The following is a 10,491-nucleotide window of genomic DNA, read 5'->3' as shown; positions in this document are numbered from 1 at the left end:
AGGCTAACTTAATAATTTGATTTAACCCAATAAGGTCAAAATATTTTAACATGTTGAATTAATAGAGAAAATAATTGAGATTTACATTTTTTCAAATTGAATCTTCAAAATCTGGTATATTACACTTAGAGTATGTCTCATTTTGAATAAGGCATATTTCTAAATGTTCAATAGAAACAAGTAGCTAGCAGCCTCCATATTGGACAGTGCAGTTCTAGAATATGGAAGAGAATGGTTACAGTAAGTAGGGTGCAACTGGTGATGGATTTTTTAAGTTCACCTGTAGATATGCAGTCTTACCTGCTCACCTACACCACCCTACAACTAAATGGACATCATTTTTTAATAGTGTGTTAAAGCTGTAGTTTGAGTGTCCCAGGTGCCTTGGTGGCTCAGTCGGTTGTGTCCGAATCTTGGTTTCAGCCCAGGTCATGATTTCCTGGGTTGTGAGATGCTCCCCACCCCCACACTGGGCTCCATGCTCAGCAGGGAGTCTTCTTGAAGATTCTCCCTCCACCCCTCCTCCCACTCACTTGTGTGTGTGCTCTCTCCCAAAAAAATAAATTTTTTATTTTAAAAAGGTGTCTATCCAGGCTTACAAAGCTACCATCATTCCCTCCTTTTGAGGTTAATGTACTCCCTACCAAAGCTTCAAATCTAACCGTTAAGAATTAGCAAAAGACCTCAGCCAGTTGAAGAACCAATGATTAAAAATTAAGGAAGCTCATCACAACTTCAGCATTATGTAGCAGCCAATAAATAGTGGTTGTCACATTTATCGCAGGAACAAGCACCCAAAATTTTATGTGGATTTTCCTAGTTCTGTTATGTTAAAATAATAAGTAATTTACAAGCAGTTGCCCTATCATCTGAAATCACTGCATTTGAATATTTTTGGCACTTGTTAGAAACAGCTAACCTGGATTTATGTTTCCACTTTAGATAGTGATATATTGTGTTTAAATGACTGAGTGGAAGAGGAAAAGCTGACATGAGAATAGAGGCTACAAAATCAGACTTCAGCCCAAGTGAAAGCACGTATTTCTTGTTACCAAGTCTTTCTGATGCATTGCTGAAAAGTTTGTTTGGTTCAACAACATGGAATGAAAAATTAATTCCTGTGAAAAAAGAGCCTTTGGAGTTGAGGTTTGGGGAAAAGCTAATTTATTTGGGTTGGCTTTACTTCTATTTTCTGTGTGAATATAATGTAACATTTTCTGTGGCCTTTTTATTTGGGAATCTGTTACTTTTTAAAGATCTGAGGTCAAAATCACCTTGAAAAAAAGCTGGAAAAGCCTTCATTCTTTCTCTCCATCCTACCCCAAGGTGTTTCCTTCAGCCCATACTACTGGTACCTTTTAAGTTACCTGCCCAGAATATGTTAACTAGGCCTGGCTTAGGCCTTATTTCCTGTTTAAAATGCCAGTTTATAAACGTAAGCCTAGAAACTTGAGTGGGCTAGATTCCTGACTGAGATTTTTGTGGATGACAAAATGGTCTGATGTGATTGTGCCTAAGATGGAATAGGGTGGTTGGAGAAGATCTTACGAGGCGATGACACAAGCTGAGACCTGAATGTATAGGAAGCAGAACATTCCAGCCCCAGGAAATGAGCCCAGGTCATTATTTAGAGAGAGGAAAAAGGAGCAATGTTGAAGAGGGGGGAGAAGAAATGAGTCAGGGGCCGGTCTGTGAGGGTTTTATAGTCTAGAGAAGGAAGATGGGATTTGATCCTGAGATAGAAGCTGTTGGAGTCCCGATCACAAAAGTGAAGGGTTCTGCCTTAAATATCTACTAAGTGGTAAAATCAGAGCTACAAAACAGATCAAACTCTAGGGCTGCTGCATGTTCCACAGAGGACTGTCCATTCCCTCCCCCTTTTCCTTCCACAACTGGAAATGCAGGGAAGCTGGGTCTGCAGTACCCAGTGGAGATGGCTCTGCAGTGCTCTAAGCTTTTGACTTCTCTTTCTAGGTTTCCTTGTTTTCCTAAGAAATTTGGTTTGTGAGATGCATATAAACAGCAAGGTAACTCTTTTTTTAAAAAAAATATTTTATTTATTCATGAGAGACACAGAGAGGCAGAGACACAGGCAGAAGGAGAAACAGGCTCCATGCAGGGAGCCCGACGTGGGACTCGATCCCAGGTCTCCAGGATCACACCCTGGGCGGCAGGCGGTGCTAAACCACTGCGCCACCGGGGCTGCCCGCAAGGTAGCTCTTTATGTTATTTTACTGTAATCCAATTTGATTTTTCTGCCATCTATGAGAAATCCTCAGATAATGGGGACCTAATGCAACAAATAAGATGGAACTAGCTTCTCACTGATAACTGGGCCAGCATTGCTCTGTTTTTCTTGGCTAATAACTGTAGGAGGCAGGGTTGCCCATATAATGAGCCAAAGGGATAGCTGTTTTTAATTTTTTAAAGAGGGGATTACTAAAATCCTCATTGGATGTCTCTAGGTGACTTCTTGTCCGTGATTTTACCGATAGGTAGACTAAATTCAACAAACTTGGATGAATCTCGTAAATTTAACATACATTTGTGGATGAGCTAATATGCTATGGCATTTTATGATTGACAGTCACCCTGTTCAGTTGCCTGCATCTAGGCAGGTCTACATTCAAACCATCCTGAGAAAGAATTGGTAGCTGAAAAAAATGGTAAGTCCAGATTGAATGTTTCTAGTTGTTTAGGTGTTATGAGAACCTAACCTAACCATGCAGTAGGGGTACCAACCTTGGTGTCAATGTTCCCAGTTCATCTTCTGGATTTCAGATACAAGAGCAAATGGCCAAATAAATTAGGGCCAAAGGAAAGGCAGTTAAGGACATATGAATCAGGACAGGGTGCATGGGAACTGGCTTTTCTGCTTGTTATGATGGCAAATATTGCTTCCCTAGTCCAGGAGATAGGTCCATGTTGCAGTCCTACCTCATCCCTCTGCTATGCCACCACTAACTGTTGGGATGGGCCTGGTGGTAATTTCATAGCCACATTCCCTCTGTATCTCCAGCCCTGAGATTTTCAGGGCTGCAGGTGAGTACACATGGAGCTGACTCATTTGCAGAGATCCTCTCAGGCTGAGCAACAAGTTTTGAGAAGAGGCCCTAGTTGAATGGGTGTGGAAATTAAGTTACTATGTTACTAAGTTATTATGACAAAGGACTCTGCAAATAGCATATTTGATATGGATCCTACTCTTGTATAAGACACTTGCCTGGGAAAGTTAACTCTAAGCTTCCCCACCCTCCCCCTGAACCTTCCCTCTATCTTTGCTCCTTCAAAAGAATCTATTCACCTGTAGATCCAATTGAATTATTAGAATTGTGTCTGGATAAGGACACATGGCCCCAGGAACTTTGTTTAAGAGGCAATATAAGGTCCAGGGCTTTAACAATAATGAGCAACAATGATTCTATTAAGCAAATAGCCCATCAGGTAATTTGGAGACCTAAAGATGCAGTGAAAAGAATATAGGTTTAAAAAAAAAGAATATAGGTTTAAGAGCCCATCAGACTTAAATTCATAATGTCTCCTACAAGCTGTGTGGTTTTAAATGATACTTCTCAGAGCCACAGTTTTCCTTTTTGCAAAGCAGGGATAATTATGCCTACTTTGTTAGAAGCTTAGAGATAAAAAAAAAAAAGAAGCTTAGAGATCACATAGGTAAATTCTCTAGCACTTCAGTGGGAGAGACATTTAGAAAAAAATCTTAATTTTGGGGTGGCCTGGGTGGCTCAGTGGTTTAGCGCCGCCTTCAGCCCAGGGCCTGATCCTGGAGACCCGGGATCGAGTCCCACGTCGGGCTCCCTGCATGGAGCCTGCTTCTCCCTCTGCCTGTGTCTCTGCCTCTCTCTCTCTCTCTCTCTCTCTGTGTGTGTGTGTCTGTGTCTGTCATGAATAAATAAATAAAATCTTTAAAAAAATCTTAGTTTTGTTGACTGGATGGAACTGGAGGGTATTATGTTGAGTGAAGTAAGTCAATCGGGAAGACAGTCATTATATGGTTTCACTCATACAGGGAATATAAAAAATAGTGAAAGGGATTATAAGGGAAAGGAGGGGAACTGAGTGGGAAAAATCAGAGAGGGTGACAACATGAGAGACTCCTAACTCTGGGAAATGAACAAGGGGTAGTGGAAGGGGAGGTGGGCGTGGGAATGGGGTGACTGGGTGACAGGCACTGAGGGGGACACTTGAGGGGATGAGCACTGGGTATTATATGTTGGCAAATCGAGCTCCAATAAAAAATATACCAAAAAAATCTTATTTATTCATTCACGAAAGACATAGGGAGAAGCAGGCTCCCCACAGGGAGCCCGACATGGGACTTGATCCCGGATCCCAGGATCACACCCTGAGCCAAAAGTAGACGCTCAACTGCTGAGCCACCCAGGTGTTCCGGGAGAGACATTCTATTTAAGATATTAGTAAAAGAGGAAAGCAGTATTCCCCGGTATGGAGGAGGTGGCTGAACCATCCTCCAATGGCTGTGAAGTCTGTATCTGTATATCTGATTTTGAGACATCTAAAGGATATTGAGCATGTAATTTGGGAAACCAGCTTCAATAAATACAAGTGCATCTGAACAATGTTCTTTGGATGTCCAAGAAAGCCTACTAGGTGTGTATGAAGGAGACAGGCAGGGTGACAGACACAGTTGTTCTAGAATAAGATGTGATCTGTCCATTGTGAGAGAGTTTAAAAAAATATAAAAGCTCATGTAACAGGTCCCTACTTTACCAGGTGAACTAGGATCACGCATAATTGCCTGTGAAACAACAAATCAAATCAATGGCTGAAGATTTGTTGCTATGACAACCTTATTTATTTTCTTTTTGCTCAGCATATAGCCATCGTTTAGAGGCTACAACCATAGCTAGATAGGCAAGTAATTAGACATACCGGGTGCAAAAAATACCCCAAACCCCAAAACAAAATAAAATCTAAACACACACACAAAAACTGTTAAGATAAATGCCAAAAGAAGCATCTTACAATGGTTCTTTCAAAACTTGCATGTGGGGGCACCTGGGTGGCTCAGTGGTTGAGCACCTGCCTTTGGCTCAGGTTGTGATTCCCGGGTCCTGGGATTGAGTTCCGCATCGAGCTCCCTGCAGGGAGCCTGCTTCTCCCTCTGCCTATGTCTCTGTCTCTCTCTGTGTCTCTCATGAATAAATAAATAAAATCTTTTTAAAAACTTGCATGTGGCTCAACAAAGATTCCACACATGCTGAGTGATGCTAAAACAAAACAGCCCACCTTTGATAGAGTTGAAAAATATGGAGAAGGAAAAGAAATGTGGAAAATATGTGTCTGAGGCCCAGGGAAAGCTTTTGTCAGAAACCAATGACTCTCAGAATCTTACCTAGAATTTTTCTGTTTCCCTTTCTCTTATAATTTGGGGTCCCTTAGGAATAGCAGCCTTCAAGTATCCCTTAGCAACATTTTAGACACTTTATCCAGCAGCCTTCTGTTTGTAATCAGCATCCCCAGGTCTGAGTTGAACTGAGATTTTTCCTTTGTTCTTCTGAAAGGAGTGAACAGACTGCAAAAAGATGGCTGAGACAATTCATCTAGAGGGAATCCCTCCTTGCATTACCCTATCCATCACAGAAAGCCCTGATGCTTTCCTCTTGCTCAGGGCTGTTCAGGGTTTCAAATGCCTGAGATAATTGCTCAGAGAAAAAAGGACTATTGAATTCTTCATTCTTCTCTAGTTAACACTGATTTTATCCAGCCACATGGTATTGTTCCTTTATGTAAAAATTGTTTATCTTCCTATTAGAGAAGAAATTTCCTCATGGTTTTAACTATTCTCCACACCCTGACAACTCATGAATCTGTATCTCTAGGCCTGACCTCTCCCTGGAACTTTAGTCTCCCAGTTGTTTGCAGGACATCTCAACCTGGATATTTTACAGGCACTTTATTTTTTTTTTAAAGATTTGATTTATTTATTCCTGAGAGACAGAAAGGCAGAGACACAAGGCAGAGGGAGAAGCAGGCTCCATGCAGGGAACCCGATGCAGGACTTGATCCCGGGACTCCAAGATCACGCCCTGGGCCAGAGGCAAGCGCTAAACCGCTGAGCCACCCAGGGATCCCCTACAGGCACTTTAGACTTATGGAATATCCTCCCCCTATTTCAGTAGGTGGCACCATGTAGTAATTGGCGGTGGACTTGAACTGCTAGGCCTAGACAATGATTGGGCCATTTCTCAACAGAAAAGATTGTGAAGGAGGCAAGAAGCTCCTAAGAAATCTTGAGCATGATTGAGCCAGATCCTAAGGATTAATGTAAAGAGGAATAAAGATTAGAAAATCTACCTTGGCAATGTACATTTAAGTGTATGGCTGCCAAATAAAAGGTTAAGCCATCTAGAGGGAAAATACCAGGAGGCAGGAAGACTCCTGACCCGCAAGAAGAACTAAAAGAACTTTGGCATAAGAGAATGTGGTGTAAATGTGGACAAGTTGATGCTGAAAAGTACACTGGTAAGAGTTCATGAGTTTTGAGTGGTTAGGTTTCAGGTTAGGTTTCAGTAATAAAAGTTGCAGAGTCTCAGTGCTGCACTGACAGTTGTGAAACATTGGGCCAGTTACCTGTCCTTTTGGCATCTCAGTTTCCTTATTTGTAAAATAAGGGATTTGGACTAATTTTTCCAAGATAATTAAAATTTTAGCCTTTTATTTTGAAATAATTATAAATCGACAGGAAATTGGAAAGATAAAAGAGGGACTGTATGTCCTTCTTCCAGTTTCCCCCATTTACTACATCTTAGGTAACTAATAGTACAATATCAAACCAATAGTACAATATCAAAACCATCAATACAATTTGTATTGGTACATGCATGTGTAGTTCTATGCCATTGTATCACATGTAGATCCATATAACCACCACAACTATCAAGATATAGAACTATTCCACCACCCCAAAGACCTCTCTTATGCTACCAATTTATATTCACACCTGGTCCCCCCACACTACCACCTGGCAATCACTAATCTCTTCTTCATCTCTATAATTTTGTTATTTAGAGAATGTTATATAAATGGAATCACATAGTATGTGACCTTGTAAAATTGGCTTTTGTCATTCAGCATAATACCCTTGAGATCCTTCCAGGTTGTTGCATGTATCTGTAGTTCATTTCTTTTTATTGCTGAGTAAGTATTTATTGTATGGATGTACCATAGTTTAACTACTCATCTATTGTAGGACATTTGGGTTGCTTTCAGATTTGGGCTTTACAAATAATGCTGTGAACAATTGTGTAGAGATTTTGTGTGACATAGGCTTTCATTTCTCAGGGATAAGTGCCCAGGAGTGTAATTGTGTCTCATGGTAAATGTATAATTAGCTGTTAAAAGAAACTGCCAACTTATTTTCTTATTTTCTAATGTACCATGTTACATTCCCATAGCAATGTATGAGAGATTTATTTTCTCCACATCCTTCCGGCTTTTGACATTGTCACCATTTATTAAAGCTGTTCTGATAAACCTATAATGATATCTCATTGTGATCATAGTTTGCATTTCCCTAATGCAAGCAACGTTAAACATCTTTTCATGTGATTATTTGCCATATATATATATATAAAATACATATATCTCCTCTTTGGTGAAATGCTTCTTCATATATTTTGTCTGTTTTCTAAGTGGATTGCTTGGGTTTTTTCTGTTGAGTTTAATTTATATAGTCTGGACATCAGTCCTTTGTTAGATGCCTGGTTTGTAAATATTTTCACCCAGCATGTAACTTGTTTCATCCTATTAAGACTCTTTTGCCCAGCAAAGTTTTTAGTTTTGATAACATCCAATTTATTTATTGATTTTTCCCCACTATGGATTGCGTTTTTGATGTTATGTCTAAGAAATTCCTCTCTTAGCCCTGAGTTCTACAGATTTTCTCCTGTTTTCTTCTAAAAGTGTTACAGTTTTACATTTAAGTGTATGATCCATTTTGAGTTTTTTCCTTTTTGCTTATAAATATCCAATCATTCCAACACTATTTTCCAAAAGATTATAATTTCTCCCTTAAATTGCTTTTGTACTTTTGTAAAAAATCAGTTGATTATACTTGCATGGGACTATGTCAAGGGTCTCTATTCTGTTCCATTGTTCTATATACCTATCTCTCTACCAATACCACAGTCTTGATTACTATAGCTATATAAGTCTTGAAATCAATTGGAGTGATTCCTCTCACTTTACTCTTCTTGGTAAAAATTGTTTCAGTTATTCTAATTCCTTTATCTTTCTGATATAACTTTTAGAATAATCTTATCCATATTTACAAAAAAAATCTGGTTAGGACTTTGATAGGAACTGAATTAAAACTGTATCAGTTTGGGGGAAATAGACATCTTTACCATGTTGAGCCTTCATGAACACAGAATGTCTTTCCACTTAATTTAGATCTTTCTTGGTTTCTTTCACCAGCACTTTGGCATTGTTAGCATACAGATATAGTACATGATTGTTTAGGTATATACCTAGGTATTTCTTTTTCTTTTTGGTAATGATTATAAATGTTACTGTGCTTTCAACTTCAGTTTCTTCATGTTCATTGATAGTATATAGAAGTGTGTTTCATTTTTGTGCATTGATCTTGTATAATGTAATGTTGCTTTATAAAATTTTTGTAGATTCCTTGGGATTTTCTATGTAGACAATTCTGGCATCTGCAAATAGAGACAGTTTTATTTCTTCCCTTCCAATCTGTATTTGGCTTAGCTTATTGCAGTGACTATAATTTCCATTAAGATTTTAAATAAGAGTGGTGAGAATGGGCTTCTTTGCCTTGTTCCTTAGCTTATTTTATTTCTTTTCCTTAGCTTATTGCAGTGGCTATAATTTCCATTAAGATTTTAAATAAGAGTGGTGAGAATGGGCTTCTTTGCCTTGTTCCTGATCTTAGCAGGAAAACATAGTATTTTCCCATAAAGTATGACATTAGAGGGACACCTGGGTGGTTCAGTGGTTGGGGTCTGCTTTTGGCTCAGGTCTTGATTCCAGGGATCAAGTCCCACATCGGGCTCCTCATAAGGAGTCTGCATCTCCCTCTGTCTATGTCTCTGCCTCTCTCTGTGTCTCTCATGAATAGATAAACAAAATCTTTTTTTAAAAAGTATGACATTAGATGTAGATGTTACTCAGTTGATAAATGAGTATTAGTTTTTGTCAAATGTTTTTTCTTCTTTTTAAAGATTTTATTTATTTATTCATGAGAGACACCGAGAGAGAGGCAGAGACACAGGCAGAGGGAGAAGCAGGCTCCATGCGGGAAGCCCAATGTGGGACTCGATCCCAGGACTCTGGGATCATGCCCTGAGCCAAAGGCAGATGCTCAACCACTGAGCCACCCAGGCGTCCCTCAAATGTTTTTTCTGCATCAGTTGATAGGATATAGGATTTTTCATCTTTAACTTGCTGATATGATACATTACATTGATGGAATTTTGAATATCAAAAGTCTCACATACCTGGAATTAATCTCATCTTGGCATGATGCATAATTCTTTATACATTTTTTTATTTTTTATTTTTTTAAGATTTTATTTATTTTTCATGAGAGGCAGAGACACAGGCAGAGGGAGAAGCAGGCTCCCCACAAGGAGCCCGACGTGGGACTCGATCCTGGACCCTGGGCTCAGGCCCTGGGCCAAAGGCAGATGCTCAACCGCTGAGCCACCCAGGCATCCCTAATTCTTTATACATTAATGGTTTTGGTTCATTAATATTTTTGAGGCATTTTGTGTCTATATTCATAAGGGATATTGGTCTATAATTTTCGTTTTCTTTTCCTGTTGTATTGTCTTTGGTTTTAATGTCAGGGTAATGCTGGCCTTTAGAATCAATTGGGAAGTGTTTCTTTATCTTAAGTTTCCTGGAACAGATTATATAAAATTGCTGTTAATTCTTCTTTGGAAGAATGTTTGGTAAAATCTTCCAGTGAATCCATATAGGCTTTTCTTTGGGGGAAGTTTTAAATTAAAAATTCAATTTCTTTAGTGGTTATAGGACTATTCATGTAATATGTTTCCTCTTGGTTGGGTTCTTGTAGTTTGTGAATTTTGATGAATTTGTCCAATTTTTTATCTCTAGTTATTAAAATTTATCAGCTGTGGGACCTTGAGCAAATAAACTCAAAGCAAACAGGAAAGTAAACAATAAAAGGCAGAAATCAATAAAATCGAATATAGGAAAACAATAGAGAGTATCAGTGAAACAAAAAGTTCTCTGAAAAAATCAGTAATATTTGTAAACCTCTAATAAGACTGCATAAAAAGAAGATTCAAACCACCAATATCTGGTATGAAATAGGAGATAACATTACAGATCCTGCAGCCATTAACAAGAAAATAAGAGAATACTATGAACAACTTTATAGTCATAACTTTAATAAGGAAAATCTGTTGTATTTACTCATATTTCTACTGTTTTAATTGTACTTTCTTCTTTTCTGATGCTCCA

This window comes from Canis lupus, chromosome X, assembly GCF_003254725.2.
Source record: "Canis lupus dingo isolate Sandy chromosome X, ASM325472v2, whole genome shotgun sequence".
NCBI classification, from domain to species: Eukaryota; Metazoa; Chordata; class Mammalia; order Carnivora; family Canidae; genus Canis; species Canis lupus.
This window is presented reverse-complemented; position numbering follows the sequence as displayed.